Source organism: Arachis hypogaea, chromosome 16 (assembly GCF_003086295.3).
Source record: "Arachis hypogaea cultivar Tifrunner chromosome 16, arahy.Tifrunner.gnm2.J5K5, whole genome shotgun sequence".
NCBI classification, from domain to species: Eukaryota; Viridiplantae; Streptophyta; class Magnoliopsida; order Fabales; family Fabaceae; genus Arachis; species Arachis hypogaea.
Genome location: NC_092051.1, coordinates 98484501 through 98501535, shown reverse-complemented (window position 1 = coordinate 98501535; position 17035 = coordinate 98484501).

Below are 17035 nucleotides of genomic sequence, written 5' to 3'. Positions count from 1 at the left end.
GCTTCCTAAGCCTTAAAATTGCTTATTTTTAATTATCTTTTATTACCATTCGATGCCGTGATGTGTTTGTTAAGTGATTCCAGGGTTTATAGGACAAGAATGGCATGGACGATGAAGAGAAAGCATGCTAAAGTGGAAGGAACACATGAAATTGAAATTTTGAGAAGCTGGAGATGACGCGTGTGCATGGCTAAAGCGTACGCGTGATCGCACCATCTTCCAGGCGACGCGTACGCGTGACTGAAGCATACGCGTGACCAGGAGTTTCTTCCATTGACGCGTATGCATGGCTGACGCGTACACGCGACGAGAGTCACGTGCCTCAGTAAAGGGAATACGCTGGGGGCAATTTCTGGGCTGCTTTTGACCCAGTTTCAGGCCCAAAAACTTAGACAAGAGGCTGGGGAGTAGAGCTGGATTCAATCATTCACATCATTCATTCATTCACACACTTTAGATTTTAGATGTAGAATTCTAGAGAGAGGCTCTCTCCTCTCTCTAGGTTTAGGGTTTCTTCTTTCAATTTCTTCTTAGATTTAGATTTAATTCTTACTTTCATTTACATTTTCTTGCAACCTATTGTTCCTTCACCTTTGTCCTTTAATTCTACTTGTTATTACCTTCACTTTGTTGCCTTTATGTTATGCACTCTTGCTACTCTTGATCTTTGTTAATGCAATTTATATCTTCACGTTATTATTGCTTTCTTTAGTTGTTATTATTCATTTTTTTTGTAATTGGTAGTTGTTAGATTTTATTATTGTTGCAATTTTAACATGCTTTATTTTGTGCCTTCCAAGTGTTTGATAAAATGTTTGGTTGAATTTTAAATTAGATTTTTGTGTTCTTGGCTTGGGTTGATGATTTGGAGACTCTTGAATTGTCAAAGTCTCTTGTTGATTGGTAAATGAAGATTGCCGGTTAGTTTGACCTTCACTCCATCTAGTCTGTCACTATGAGTTGACTTGGACTTGTGAACTCAATTTGATTGTATGCACTTGACTTTCCTTCATTGGTTAGAGGTTAACTAAGTGAAGGCAATTTACATTTACCATCACAATTGACGACGTTAATGAGGATAGGACTTCTAATTCTCTTTCCTTGCTAAGAGCTTTCTTAGTTGTTAGTTTATTTTCTCGTTATTTACATTCCTTGTTCATCATTCAAAAAACCCAAAAATATACCTCATAACCAATAACATAAACACTTCCCTGCAATTCCTTTGAGAGACGACTCGAGGTTTGAATACTTCGGTTTATTTTTATTGGGGTTTGTTCTTGTGACAACCTAATTAAACGTTGATTGAGGTTTAATTTTCAGTTTAGATCTATACTTGCAACGCAATTTTATTGAGAAATTCTTTACCAACATTTTTTCTCCGTCACGGACACCAAGTTTCTAAATGTCAATTCGGTAAATTGAGTTCCATTGTCTATGGTGATAGAGTGTGGAATTCCAAACCTTGTGACAATGTTCTTATATAGAAATTTCCGACTTCTTTTGACAGTGATAGTTGCTAAGGGCTCTGTCTCAATTCATTTAGTGAAATAATCAATTTCTAGTATGAGGTATTTGACTGGTGCTTGTAGAAAGGGTTTGAGTAGGTCAAGGCCCCATTTTGCAAATGGCCATGGTGAGGTAACACTGATAAGTTCTTTAGGAGACGTTATATAGAAGTTTTCATGTTTCTAACAAGGCAAACATACCTTGACGAACTCAGCCATCTCCTTCTGCAAGGTCGGCCAAAAGAAGCTGGCTCGAATCACTTTTTTGGCCAGTGACCGAGCTCCTAGGTGGTTTCCATATATACCACTGTGTATGTCTTCCAAGACTTCCTTTGTGATGGAGGTCGGGACGCATTTTAAGAGGGATGTGATCCCTCTTTTGTATAGGATATTATGGACCAGTGTATAGTTTTGTGCCTCTTTTATGAGCCTTTTGGCCTCCTTTTCATCCTTGGAAAGTATATCAAATTTGAGGTAGTTGACTATGGGGGTCATCCACCCTAAATGTTGATTGTGTATAGTCAGTACTTCCTCTTCCTTTGATATGGATGGGGTTTGCAGAGTCTCTTGAATAAGACTTCTATTGTTGTCTCCTGGCTTGGTGCTAGCTAACTTTGATAGAGCATCAGCTCGAGCATTGGACTCCTGAGTTATATGTCTGTTGATATATTTGAGTAAAAATCAATTTTTGGGGTCTAACAAGGATTTGTATTCTCAAATAATATCAGGACCTTTTAGCAATGTAAAATACTACAACGAGCTGAAATAAAAAAGAGAATAAAAAAATAAAAAAGGATCTTAAAATTCCAATTAAGAATTCATAAGGTCCCGTAGGAATAGCACTTCAAGTGTTAAATTTTTATTCAGTTTACCTTTTAATAACTCATAATCAGATCTCGATGAATAAAAAATTTGAAACTTGACAAGTTAAAATTTCTGAAAAGTGTGTCAGTTGTTCTCGCATCTCATCCAAGTACTTCTTCATAGTGGGTCTTTAGCTTGGTAGGTGCCATTAATTTGCAAAGTGATTACTTGCGAATCAATGTACACCACCACCTTTTCTTCCTCCACTTCTTTAGCCAGCTTCAAGCCAGCAAGTAGGGCCCCATATTCTGCCTGATTATTGGAAGCGGGGAACTCGAACCTTAAAGATAGCTCTATCCGAGTTCCTTGGTCACTTTCTAGGATAACACAAGCCCCATTTCCATCCTTATTTGTTGACCCGTTGACGATTAGATTTTTGACGGTTTAGAATTCACAAATGAATTCTCGTTGCAAGTATAGTTTCTAAACCAATCACTAATCCTTTCATACAAAAAGTTGTTTGTCACTAAAACAAACCCCTAAATTTATAAACCGAAGTATTGGACCTCGGGTCGTTCTCCCTAGGAATTGTAATGAAGTGTCTTGTTATTGGTTGTGAATTATATTTGGGGTTTTTAAGCTTTTGGACAAGAAATATAAATGGCAAAGAAAATAAACTAACAACTAACAAAGCTCTTGGCAAGATATGAGAACTAGAAATCATATCCTAGTTATCCTTCTCAATTGTGATGAGAATTGTTCATTGCTACCACTTAGTTAACCCTTACTAAAGAAAGGCAAGTCAAGTGGATGAATTGACTTGAGCCACAAGTCCTAGCCAACTCCCAAGGAAAGACTAGCTTTAGTGCACTCCAAACCAATTAGCAATCTCTCCAATTATCAATCAACAAAGGAATTAGATAACTCAAGTGTCACTAATTACTCTACCTAGGCCAAGAGGAACAAAATCTAACTAGTAGCTATAAGAGACATTTCATAAAAAACATAGAGTGCAATACAAGTGAACACATAAATTTGCAAGAATTAAAGAGAGATCTAACTACAAAGGCAAGAGGTCCACAATAGAAAACTAAATCAATCATGAAACAACAAAGAACTTACCAATTGCATTGAAGGAGAAATGTAGATCTACAAAAGAGAATTCACAAACTACAAACAAAGGAATTACATTAGAAGAAGAATCTTACAAGTGCAATAGAGGAGAAGAACGAAAATTAGAAGAGAGAATAAGAAGAAATAGATCTAGATCTAAGAACTAATCTAATCCTAATCCTAGAGAGAAGAGAGAGCTTCTCTCTCTAGAAACTAACTACAAAGCTAAACTAAAACTAATTGGTAACTAACATATGTTTCCCTCTTCACTCCTTGGGTTAAATAGCATCAAAAATGAGTTGGATTGGGCCCACAAGGCTTTAGAATTCGTTGGCCACGTTTTGCTTTAAGTGAACCAGGTGGCAGCAACGGTGCGTGCGCGTACTTTGCGCGTGCGCGCCACCATACGTGTAGCAACTATGGCAAATCTTATATCGTTTCGAAGCCCCGGATGTTAGCTTTCCAACCCAACTGAAACCGCATCAATTGGACCTCTGTAGCTCAAGTTATGGTCATTTAAGTGCGAAGAGGTCGGTCTTGACAGCTTTTGCAATTCCCTCATTTCTTCATGAGTTCTCCATTTTTACATGCTTTTCCTTCATTCCCTTGATCCAATCCTTGCCTCCTAAATCTGAAATCACTTGGCAAATACATCAAGGCATCTAATGGAATCAAAGGTAAATCAAGATTAAACAATTAAGGACCTAAAAAGCATGTTTTCACTCTTAAGCACAATTAAAGGAGAATATGTAAAACCATGCTAATTCATTGAATACATGTGGGTAAAAGGTGATAAAATCCCCAAAAATCAATACAAGATAAACCCTACAAATGGGGTTTGTCAACCTCCCCACACTTAAACCAAACATGTCCTCATGCTTAAACCAAGAATGAAGTAAGGGTATGGCATTTATTCGATGGAAACTAACTAAATGCAATCTACCTATATGAGTTGTGAAATGAAAAGAAATAATAAGGGGACAAAATGCCCCAAAGTGAAGCTCAATAAGATCAATGCATATGAGTTGTGAAATGAAAAGAAAATGCATGAGTATGTGAAAAGGTGAAAAAAATGGGTAGTTAGATTAGAACTTAATTGTATAGGATGTCATAGGTTAGGTGGGAAGTTTAAGCTTATCAAAGATTCAAATTTCAAGCTCACTTGACCAAATATGCATCCTAATTTGACCCTAGCCCCATTACAACCAATGAAAAGACCTCATGATACTTGTATGCATGCATGAAATAAATGTTGATTGTTAGAAGAAAAACAAATCTTGGAAAGCATGAAATAGAGGAGAATTGAGTGAATCAACCCTAAACACTTGAGCGAATAGAGTGCAAACACATCTGGTGAGGGTTTGATGCTCAATTACATGTTTTCACCTATGATCATCATTCTTCATGCAAGTTTGTAAAAATATTTAATAACTCAATTCAATTGTGGATTAGACTTGCTAGTCCTTAGCCCTTGTGCATATATGTTTCTTGGGAATTGATTTATTTTGACCAAGCACTTGCATTCATTTAGTTAGTTGCATATAGGTAGATTGCATTTAGTTAGTTTCCATCGAATAAATGCCATACCCTTACTTCATTCTTGGTTTAAGCATGAGGACATGTTTGGTTTAAGTGTGGGGAGGTTGACAAACCCCATTTGTAGGGTTTATCTTGTATTGATTTTTATAAAAGCAAGGAAGCATACATTGTTGGAATGAGGTAAATCACTAGAATGAGGTGAGTGAATTAGTGTGACATTAAGAAATATTAGGTGTGTGAATTCTAAATTGCGCGGTTTAGAATACACATTAGCAGAAAAGCTATGTCACAAAAGAAGCATGCACTTCACTTATCCTAGTGTGCTTGAGATGCTTTAAGTAAGCTTGTAAGGTAAGACAAGCATTAGAGAAGCATGAAAGCATTCAAGTCAAACATATGGATGGATATAATCATAAAATACAATGCATTAAGGTAAATGCATAACATCATCCATCAAGAGGTTGCCTAATCGAGGGAAAAGGGATCCAAATCACATGGTGGCTAGCTACAACATGCAATTCAAAAGAGTTATAAGCTCGAAGACAATTCTCATCACTTGGTATTTTTCAAAAGGTAAGCATGAGGAACTCAAAACCAAGTAACAAAATATAACCTCAATCATAGAGTCCATCAAAGATTATCTAAAAACATTCATGCTAAAATAGCATTTAGGCAATAAGGGATATAGCAATGTATAGTAAACAAAGTCAATACTCCAACACTTATGATGAAAAGAGAGAAAATAAAATGAAAACTAAACTAAAAATAACTAATCAACTAACTAACTAACTAATTTGTTAACTAAAATAAATGGTTATCAATGGTGTTTGGAAGTGTTGGATGAGGGGTAGGAGGAGGGAAGAAGAAAGGAAAAAGGGAGAAATGGAAGGAGGAGAAGAAAAGAAATGGATGGAAGAACGGGGCATCCACGCGCACGCACGCATGGCGCGCGCGCGTCGTTGGCTTATTTCGAGAGTGGCGCGTACGCGTCATGTGCGCGTACGCGCGAGTTGGTTTGTGCGAAGGGCACAACGTTGGCGCGGCGCAGGCACAACTCTCTGGAAAATGTATGGAGGTTGGAACTTCTCAATCCACGCGTACGCACGCATGGCGCGCGCGCGTGGATGGTCGGAAAGCTGTAAGTGCGCGTACGCGCCATGTACGCGTACGCGTGGATGGTGCTCTGTTTTTCAAAATTTTTTTTTCTATGTTTTTGCACCAATCCAAGCATTCCAAACCTCCAAACAGCTACCAAAACACCATAAAACCTTATTTAACATACTTAAACTACCAAACATACTCAACTAACTAAACAAAACATGAAATTAAGCTAATTCTACCAATATATACAAAAGAGAAAATGAAAGGATTTTACCATGGTGGGTTGTCTCCCACCTAGCACTTTTGTTTATTGTCCTTAAGTTGGACTTATGGGGAGCTCCTCTCAAGGTGGCTTGTGCTTGAAGCTATCCTTGAACATCCACCAATGCTTGAATCTCCAATAAGCTCCATTCTTCAATTTTAATATCTTCAAGCCTTGATGGAGTTCTTCACAAACCATGGGCTCCTAAAATTGATCCTCATATATTCCCGGATCCCATATCTTATTTCCACACCCATCTTCAAGTTGATTATCATTATTCCATTTGGGTGGCATGACTTTAGAATTCTCAATAAAGTGACCAAACATTCTCCTAGACCCAAACAATCTAGCTCTATACCAAACCGTGCAATTAAGCTTTGAACATGCAACCATAATGAGCCTAGAATAATGTTTCCAACCACTAGCCATTTCCTTTTTGCTTTTAAAGCCACAAATATGTCTAAGTTGACCATCCGTCTCAAGCAAACCATATTCAAGGGGAATAATAAAGCTTGAGTATAAGGAATTTACCCACTTGAATGAAAGAATGGATGGTGGTGGCTTGGGGAGAGGTATCTCCAACGTGCTAGCAAGCTTTACTCCCTTGTGTTCTTCCTTATTAATCTCCACATCTTCATAAGCTTCTTCACTTCCAATCCTTTGTTCATCAATTTCATCTAACTCTTCCTCATCACTCAAATCATAAATGGGAGGTTGAGAGAAATCTACCTCCACATTGCTTTCTATCTCATTGGGAGAAGGTTCTTCAAATTCAAAGTATTCACCACCAAGATGGTTGGATGCATGATCTTCATCACCAAGGGAACTCAATTCTTGCTTCATTCTTTCCAAGTCTTCATTCAAAAATTGTTTTGGAGGTTGTGCACTTTCCTCCTCGACATCAAATTCAATCTTCTTGGATGGATTTTCTATGATTTTAGCTTCCCATGGAGGTTCCGCATCTCCTAGGTCTTCAACCACTTCTTCCTCTTCTTCAATAATCATAGGCTTCTCCAATTGTTCTAACACAAAGTAGCATTCCTCCTTTTCCACCGGAGTTTTCAATCTCTCCTTCATGCTATGTTCCTCTTTAGATTCTCCGCATGTAGCCATGGGAGTTCCTTGAGTGTCCAAAAGTTGGGATGCTAGCCGGTTTACCACCTCATCCAAGGCGGTCATGAATTGTTGCACATCCCTTGTCATCTCCTCTTGTCCTTGAAGAAGAACATCGAGGGTTTCATCCATTAGAGGTTGGGGTGGATGGGAGGGTTCATCATATTGGAGAAAGGGTTCATTATAGGAAGGTGGTTCTTCTTGGTAAGGTGGTGGTGTGTATTGAGGTGGTTCTTGGGAGTAGTAATCTTGAAATTGTGATTCCATGTATGGCTCATATGGTTCAAAAGGAGGTTGGTATGGCGGGTAAGGATCATGGTCATATGGAGGTGTTTGTTGAAAATAGGCTTGTGAGTGTGGTTGAAGGTTATGTTGAGGGCATGGCTCATGGGCATATGGTGGTGGTTCTTGAAAGTCACAAGGGAGTTCACCATAGCCATTAGATTGATATGCATCAAAGAATGGCTCTTCTTCATAGTGTATTGGTGGAGGTTGTTGCCATGAGGATTGATCATATGCATATGGCTCCTCCCACCTTTGGTCATCCCATTCTTGATACACATCTTCATTGTAGCTCCCATCACCTACAACATAGTTGTAATCACACTCATAGCCAAAGTGAGAATTCATAGTGAAAAGTAAAAATAGGAAGCAAAAGCTAACAAGAAATAATGAAACAAAGTCCTAGAACTAGCAAAAACTAACAAGCAATCCAAAAATCAAGCTATTCACAATATTCACATATATACAATAACCAATAACATAACACCATTGCAACTCCCCGGCAACGGCGCCATTTTGACGATTAGATTTTTGACGGTTTAGAATTCACAAATGAATTCTCGTTGCAAGTATAGTTTCTAAACCAATCACTAATCCTTTCATACAAAAAGTTGTTTGTCACTAAAACAAACCCCTAAATTTATAAACTGAAGTATTGGACCTCGGGTCGTTCTCCCTAGGAATTGTAATGAAGTGTCTTGTTATTGGTTGTGAATTATATTTGGGGTTTTTAAGCTTTTGGACAAGAAATATAAATGGCAAAGAAAATAAACTAACAACTAACAAAGCTCTTGGCAAGATATGAGAACTAGAAATCCTATCCTAGTTATCCTTCTCAATTGTGATGAGAATTGTTCATTGCTACCACTTAGTTAACCCTTACTAAAGAAAGGCAAGTCAAGTGGATGAATTGACTTGAGCCACAAGTCCTAGCCAACTCCCAAGGAAAGACTAGCTTTAGTGCACTCCAAACCAATTAGCAATCTCTCCAATTATCAATCAACAAAGGAATTAGATAACTCAAGTGTCACTAATTACTCTACCTAGGCCAAGAGGAACAAAATCTAACTAATAGCTATAAGAGACATTTCATAAAAAACATAGAGTGCAATACAAGTGAACACATAAATTTGCAAGAATTAAAGAGAGATCTAACTACAAAGGCAAGAGGTCCACAATAGAAAACTAAATCAATCATGAAACAACAAAGAACTTACCAATTGCATTGAAGGAGAAATGTAGATCTACAAAAGAGAATTCACAAACTACAAACAAAGGAATTACATTAGAAGAAGAATCTTACAAGTGCAATAGAGGAGAAGAACGAAAATTAGAAGAGAGAATAAGAAGAAATAGATCTAGATCTAAGAACTAATCTAATCCTAATCCTAGAGAGAAGAGAGAGCTTCTCTCTCTAGAAACTAACTACAAAGCTAAACTAAAACTAATTGGTAACTAACATATGTTTCCCTCTTCACTCCTTGGGTTAAATAGCATCAGAAATGAGTTGGATTGGGCCCACAAGGCTTTAGAATTCATTGGCCACGTTTTGCTTTAAGTGAACCAGGTGGCAGCGACGGCACGTGCGCGTACTTTGCGCGTGCGTGCCACCATACGTGTAGCAACTATGACAAATCTTATATCGTTTCGAAGCCCCGGATGTTAGCTTTCCAACTCAACTGGAACCGCATCAATTGGACCTCTGTAGCTCAAGTTATGGTCGTTTAAGTGCGAAGAGGTCGGTCTAGACAGCTTTTGCAATTCCCTCATTTCTTCATGAGTTCTCCATTTTTACATGCTTTTCCTTCATTTCCTTGATCCAATCCTTGCCTCCTAAATCTGAAATCACTTGGCAAACATATCAAGGCATCTAATGGAATCAAAGGTAAATCAAGATTAAACAATTAAGGACCTAAAAAGCATGTTTTCACTCTTAAGCACAATTAAAGGAGAATATGTAAAACCATGCTAATTCATTGAATACATGTGGGTAAAAGGTGATAAAATCCCCAAAAATCAATACAAGATAAACCCTACAAATGGGGTTTGTCAACCGTCTACATACAAACTCCATGTAGCTGGGATTCCTGGACTTTTGGTGTATTTGACAATGAAGTCAGCAAGATACTGAGACTTAATGGCCGTTTGAGCTTCATACTTTATGTCAAATTCGGACAACTCTACCGCCCATTATAGCATCCGACTTGCTAAGTCTGTCTTTTGTAGAATGTGTTTCATTGGTTGATTAGTTCAGACTTTGATAGTGTAAGCTTGGAAATAAGGTCGGAGCCTTCGAGATGTAATGATAAGAGCATAAGCAAACTTCTCTATCTTTTGATCATTCAACTCTGACCCTTGTAAGGCCTTGCTGATGAAGTAGATAGGTTGCTACTCCTTTTTGCCCTCTCGGACCAGGGCCGAGGCTATAGCCCGACTTCCAATAGATACGTATAGCACGAGTTCTTCCCCTTTTTTAGGTTGGATAAGTATGGGTGGTTGCCCCAAGAATATCTTGAAGTCTTGAAAGGTCTGTTCGCATTCTGGAGTCCATTCAAATTGCTTCCTTTTCCTTAGAATTGAGTAGAGGAAAAGTGATTTCAGAGCTAACCCGGCTAAAAATCTAGATAGAGCGGCCAACCTTCCATTTAGTTGTTGAACCTCTTTAACATAATTCGGGCTTTTCATATTGAGTATAGCCTGGCATTATCGGGGTTTGCTTCTATTCCTCTTTGTGTCAACGTAAATCCCAAGAATTTCCCAACTTCTACTGCAAAGATGCACTTTGAGGGATTTAACCTCATCTCATACTTTCTTATAGTCGAGAATACTTTAGGGAGGTCGGACATTAGTGTTGCATCCTCTTGGGTCTTGACGAGCATGTCGTCGACATATACTTCCATGAGTTTTCCTATGTGAGTGAAAAACACCTTATTCATCAATTGCTGATATGTAGCCCGTGTGTTCTTTAATCTAAAAGGAATTACCACCTAGCAATAGTTAGCTTTTGGAGTTATGAATGAGGTCTTCTCTTAATCCAGCTTATTAATGAGCGGATATTTTATACGCTTTTTGGCATCATTTTCATATAGTTTTTAGTATGTTTTGTTTAGTTTTTATTAAGTTTTTATAGGTTTTAGTGTTAAATTCACATTTTTGGATTCTACTATGAGTTTGTGTTTTTGTACAATTTCAGGTATTTTCTGGCTGAAATTGAGGAGCTGAAGTAAAAGTCTGATTCAGAGACAAAGAAAGCACTGCGGATGCTGTCCAGATATAACCTCCTTGCACTCGGAAGAGCTTTTCTGGAGCTACAAAAGTACAAATAGAGCGTTCTTAATGACTATGGAAATCTGACTTCCAGAGCTTTCCAGCAATGTATAATAGTCCATACTTTGCTACGGATTAGAAGGCCCAAAACTGGCGTCCAACGCCAGCCTCTTGCCCCTTTCTGGCGTCCAGCGCCCAAGGAGCAGAGCCAGGCATCCAAATGCCCAGAGAGGACCCCCTAGCCAGCGTTTCATGCCTAAAAGACCTTATAGCACATGAATCTCATTAAAGTCCAGCCCAAACACTCACCAAGTGGGGCCCAGAAGTGGATTTTAGCACTAAAAAGAATGTTTTACCCTTACTAGTCATTAGTTTAATATTTAAGGGATTTGATTTATGTTATTCGGACATCTTTTACCATCATTCAACATATTTTCATGTATTACTTTGTTTTTCACATCAGTATGAGTTTCTAAACCTCCTAGGTTGAGGGGAGGAGCCCTGCTGAGTCCTATGAATTAATAAAAGTATTAGTTTTTCTTCTTCGATTCGTGTCTGATTTATTTCTAAAATGTATATTCGTTCTTCAACATGGTGAATAGGATGATCAGTGACAATCAGCTCTGTTCATCATACTAAGATGAACGTGCCTGACAAACACCCGCGTCTACTTAGGTTCGTGTGAATACGTGGTCGAAAAGCGTGAACGAACAACTATGTTTATACATCTCTCAGACAGCTAATCCAAAGAAGCAGCATTCTCTGATCCGGACGATTCGACCTTGTTTGTGGCATTTTGAGTAGGATCGCTAAGAGAATGAACTGCTAAAGCTTCACCCTCCATCAGATTGGATGACCACAGGCAATGGCATTTGATCTGGAGCAGAGGAGATCAATGACCACGGACAATGGCTTTGATCACATACAGCCTGCCATAGAAAAGATCATTTACAAGCAGAGAAGACAGTGATACCAGAGTTAATTCAGAAAGACAAAGCAAATCCAATCTTCAATTATATTACTATTACTGATTCCAATAAATTCATAAAGTATTAGCACCCTGTTATAATAGATCTTTATCCTAAACTCCGTAATCCAACAACTCTTGATCTGCCTGACTAAGACCTGCAAGATAACGATAGCTTGCTTCAAAACATAATCCTCGTGGGATCGACTCTGACTCGCTCAGGTATTAATTATACGACCCAGTGCACTTGCTGTTACAGTTGTACAAAAGTGTGGGAATTCATGCACCACTTATACGTAGGGATTTGATTATACCCCGAATAACCATCCATAAAAAACAAGTATCTGTAGCCTGATGCTGAGTAGACCAAAGCATCTATGCTGGGGAGTGGGTAAGGGTCCTTAGGGCAGGCTTTATTGAGGTCGGTGGTGCGCGTGTACGCAAAACCCACACTATTTTGTACAACAGTAGCAGTACCAGCAAGTGCACTGGGTCGTCTAAGTAATACCTGAGTGAGTCAGGGTCGATCCCACAAGGATTGTGGCTTGAAGCAAGCTTATGGTTGTCTTGCAGGTCTTAGTCAGGCGGACTCAGAAGGTTGTTGATTTTATGTTGAATTTTGTATTTGTAAAACCAAGTGTTTCAGAGAATGGAATAGAGTTGAGAGTTGGAGTTGCTTTGTCTTTCTGAAGTAGCTCTGGTACTACTGTCTTCTTTGCTTGTGAATGATCTTCTTCTATGGCAGGATGTATGTGATTGACACTGGTTTGAGCAGCTGCCAATACTCCTCCGGATCTGAACTCCCAGTTTAAGGTAGATCCATCTTTACTTGAGGGTGAGGCACGTACAGTCCATTCTCCTTCATGATCCTACTCAAAATGCCACAGACAAGGTCGGATCTTTCGGATCAGAGAATGCTGCATCTTTAGGTTCTAGCCTCTCCCACAAAGACCCTAATCTCCCCAGAAATCGGCTAAACTGATGTCTCGAGAAGTCCCCAATGAAGTCGCGGATTAGCCGTCTGAGAGATGTATATTCAAGCTGTTGTTTATTACTGTCTAGTGAAAGACGTGTTCTGAATCCAAGTAGACGCGGGTGTTTGTCAGGCACGTTCGTCTTAATGTGATGAACAGAGCTAATTGGTTAGATCATCCTATTCATCACGATGAAGTACGAATAAACATCTAAGAGATAGATCAAACACGGATCGAAGAAGAAGAGATAGTACTTTTATTAATTCATAGGTCTCAGCAGGGCTCCTCCCCTCAACTTAGGAGGTTTAGAAACTCATACTGAAAATAAAACAATGGAAGAACGAACATAATGGCAGACCTCCCTTAGCGGGAGGTCTCCCCTAATGGAGAATTTGAAGAAGGTAAAAGTTCTTTTGAATTACATAAGTTTAATCCCCTTAAATAGATGACTAGTAGGGTAAAATAGTCTATTTAGTGCTAAAATCCACTTATGGGGCCCACTTAGTGAGTGTTTGGGCTGAGCTTTGATGAGATCCACGTGCATTGAGGTTCCTTGGATGTGGAATGCCAGATGGGGGTCCTCTCTGGGCCTTTGGACGCTGGGCTCTGCTCTTTGGGCGCTGGATACTTGGAAGGGTGCAGGAAGCTAGCGTTAGATGCTAGTTTTGGGCCTTCTAATTCGAAGAAAAGTATAAACTATTATATATTGCTGGAAATCTCTGAAATTCAGCTTTTCATAGCTGTTGAGAGCGCTCCATTTGGACTTCTTTAGTTTCAGAAAAGCTCTTCCAAATGTAGGTAGGTCAGATCTGGACAGCATCTGCAGTGCTTTCTCTGTCTTTGAATCAGACTTCTACTCCAGCTCCTCAAGTTTAGCCAGAAAATACCTGAAATTGCCCAAAAATACAAAAACTCATAGTAGAATCCAAAAATGTGATTTTAACACTAAAAGCTATAAAAACTTAATAAAAACAAAATAAAAACTACTAAAATCTATATGAAAGTGATGTCAAAAAGCGTATAAAATATCCGCTCATCATAACACCAAACTTAAACCATTGCTTGTCCCCAAGCAACTAAAAATACAGTAGGATAAAAAAGAAAATTAAGATACAATAAATTTCTAAGTTTTAAATGAAGCTTAGTTAAAATCAGATGAACGGGACTTAGTAGCTTTTTGCTTCTGAATAGTTTTGGCATCTCACTGTCCATTGAAACTTAGAGATGTTGGCATCCTTAGAAACTTAGAATCCAGATGATATCATTGACTTTCCTAGTTAAGCATATTTTGATTCTTGAACACAGCTTTTTGAGTCTTGACCGTGACCCTAAGCACTCTGTTTTCCAGTATTACCACCGGATACATTCATGCCACATACACTTTACCTAGGTGAACCTTTTTAGATTGTGACTCAGCTTTGCTAGAGTCCCAGATAGAGGTGTCCAGAGTTCTTAAGCACACTATTTTTGCTTTGGACCACGACTTTAACCGCTTAGTCTCAAGCTTTTCACTTGACACCTTCACGCCAGAAGCACATGGTAAGGGACAGCTTGGTTTAGCCGCTTAGGCCAGGATTTTATTCCTTCAGGCCCTCCTAACCACTGATGCTCAGAGCCTTGGGCCCTTTTACCGCTGCCTTTTGGTTTAAAGGGTTACTGGCTTTTTCTGCTTGCTTTTTTTTTCTTTCTTTTTATTTTTTTTGCCACTTTTTTTTTCGCATGCAAGCTTTTTCTTTTTCTTTTTGCTGCTTTTTCTTGCTTCACGAATCAATTTTTAGATTTTTCAGATTTCCAATAATACTTTTCCTTTTTTCTTATTTTTTCAAGAGCCAACATTCTAAAATTTCAACTTCAAATATGCACTGTTTATTTCATACATTCAGAAAACAAAAGCAAGTGACACCACATCAAACTAATTAAACTAATCTTATTTTAAACTTGAAATTCATACATCTCTCAATTCTTTTCAATAAAAAATTTTTATTTAAGCAAGGTGAGAGATATATGGAATATTTTACAACCTTAAGACATCAATGCAAATGATCATACAACTATAACAAGAGAATAAATAAAACAGACAGGAAACAAAAAAATAACAGAAAAGGAGTAAAAGAGAACGAATCCACCTGAATGATGGTGGCTGGTACTCCTCCTTGAGGATCCAATATAGTGCTTGCTCTTTTCAATGTGACTCCTTTGTCTTTGTTGAGGCGGCTGCACAGGTTCATGTGCATGCTTTCTGGTTTGCTCCATTCTCTTCTTCTACACTTAAGAGTGGTAGAGGTCACAAAGCAAGGCTTTTGCAACACCAAACTTAAGAGTTTTGCTCATCCTCGAGCAAATATAATCAATGGAAAAGAAGAAGGTGGGGTAGGTGGAGCTTCTGTGGGACCTCTTGGTCCTAAGAGGCTAGAGAACTCCAGATTCTCTGCTTCTCTACACTGGCATTTGAATGCCCAGGGGCTGCTCCCTGGCTGGCGTTCAACGCCAGCAATGCTCCCCTCTTGGGGTGTTGAACCCCCCAGGAGGGCTTCCTCACTGGTGTTCCAACTTTGACACTCTTTCCGGAGTGTTCTATTTTTACTACTGTGAATTCTGTCTCTTGACTGATACACATGATCATGACTCTAAAAAAGAAAAACAAAATAAAATAAAAAAGGTTGAGTAAAGTTGGGTCGCTTCCCAACAAGCGCTCTTTTAACGTCATTAGCTTGACCTTCATCTCCTTATGGAGGTGAATATGGGCTCGGATTTTTGCCCTCGACAGTGAATTTTCTGCCTGTCCTCTCATGAATGAGCTCTATATGCTCTAGAGAAAGGACACGGCTCACTATATGTGGTAAGGCTGGCTTCTTAGTGAAGACGACTCTCATGCCAGGTGAGAGGCCTTCAGTAGGAACTTTCTGTTCCCTCCAGCCTTTAGGTACTTTTTTTTAGTACCTTTATGCTTAGAGCTTGTTGAGGGCTGCCTGGTGCACGAAATTGTGATCTCAGGCAACGGCGCCAGAAACTCTGTACGCACGTCTTAATAAATCGTTTTTCATTCACAACTTCGATACAACTAACCAGCAAGTGCACTAGGTCGTCCAAGTAATAAACCTTACGTGAGTAAGGGTCGATCCCACGGAGATTGTTGGTATGAAGCAAGCTATGGTCACCTTGTAAATCTCAGTCAGGTGGATATAAAATAGTCATGGAGTTTTCGAACATAAGTAATAAATAGATAGAAAATAAGGATAGAAACACTTATGTATATCATTGGTGAGAATTTCAGATAAGTGTATAGAGATGCTTTCGTTCCTCTGAACCTCTGCTTTCCTGCTGTCTTTATCCAATCAGTCTTACTCCTTTCCATGGCTGGCTTTATGTAAGGACATCACCGTTGTCAATGGCTACTTTTTATCCTCTCTGGAAAATGGTCCGATGCGCTGTCACTGCATGGCTAATCGTCTGGAGGCATCACCCTTGTCAATGGCTGCATCCCATCCTCTTGTGAAAATGGTCCAAATGCTCTGTCACAGCACGGCTAATCATCTGAGGTTCTCGATCATACTGGAATAGCATTCACCCCCCTTTTGCGTCTGTCACTACGCCCAGCACTCGCGAGTTTGAAGTTCGTCACAGTCATTCAATCCCAGAGTCCTACTCGGAATACCACAGACAAGGTTTAGACTTTCCGGACTCTCATGAATGCCGCCATCAATCTAGCTTATACCATGAAGATTCTGATTAAGAGATCCAAGAGATACTCATTCAATCTAAGGTGGAACGGAAGTGGTTGTCAGGCACGCGTTCGTGGGGGAATGATGATGATTGTCATGTTCATCACATTCAGGTTGAAGTGCGAATGAATATCTTAGAAGCGGAATAAGTTGAATTGAATAGAAAAACAATAGTATTTTGCATTAATCTTTGAGGAGCAGCAGAGCTCCACACCTTAATCTATGGAGTGTAGAAACTCTACCGTATGAAAATACATAAGTGATAATGGTTCAGGCATGGCCGAATGGCCAGCCCCCATGAAAGTCTAAGATAGCATAAAACTGATCAAAGATATCTAATACCATAGTAAAAAGTCCTATTTATACTAAACTAGTTACTAGGGTTT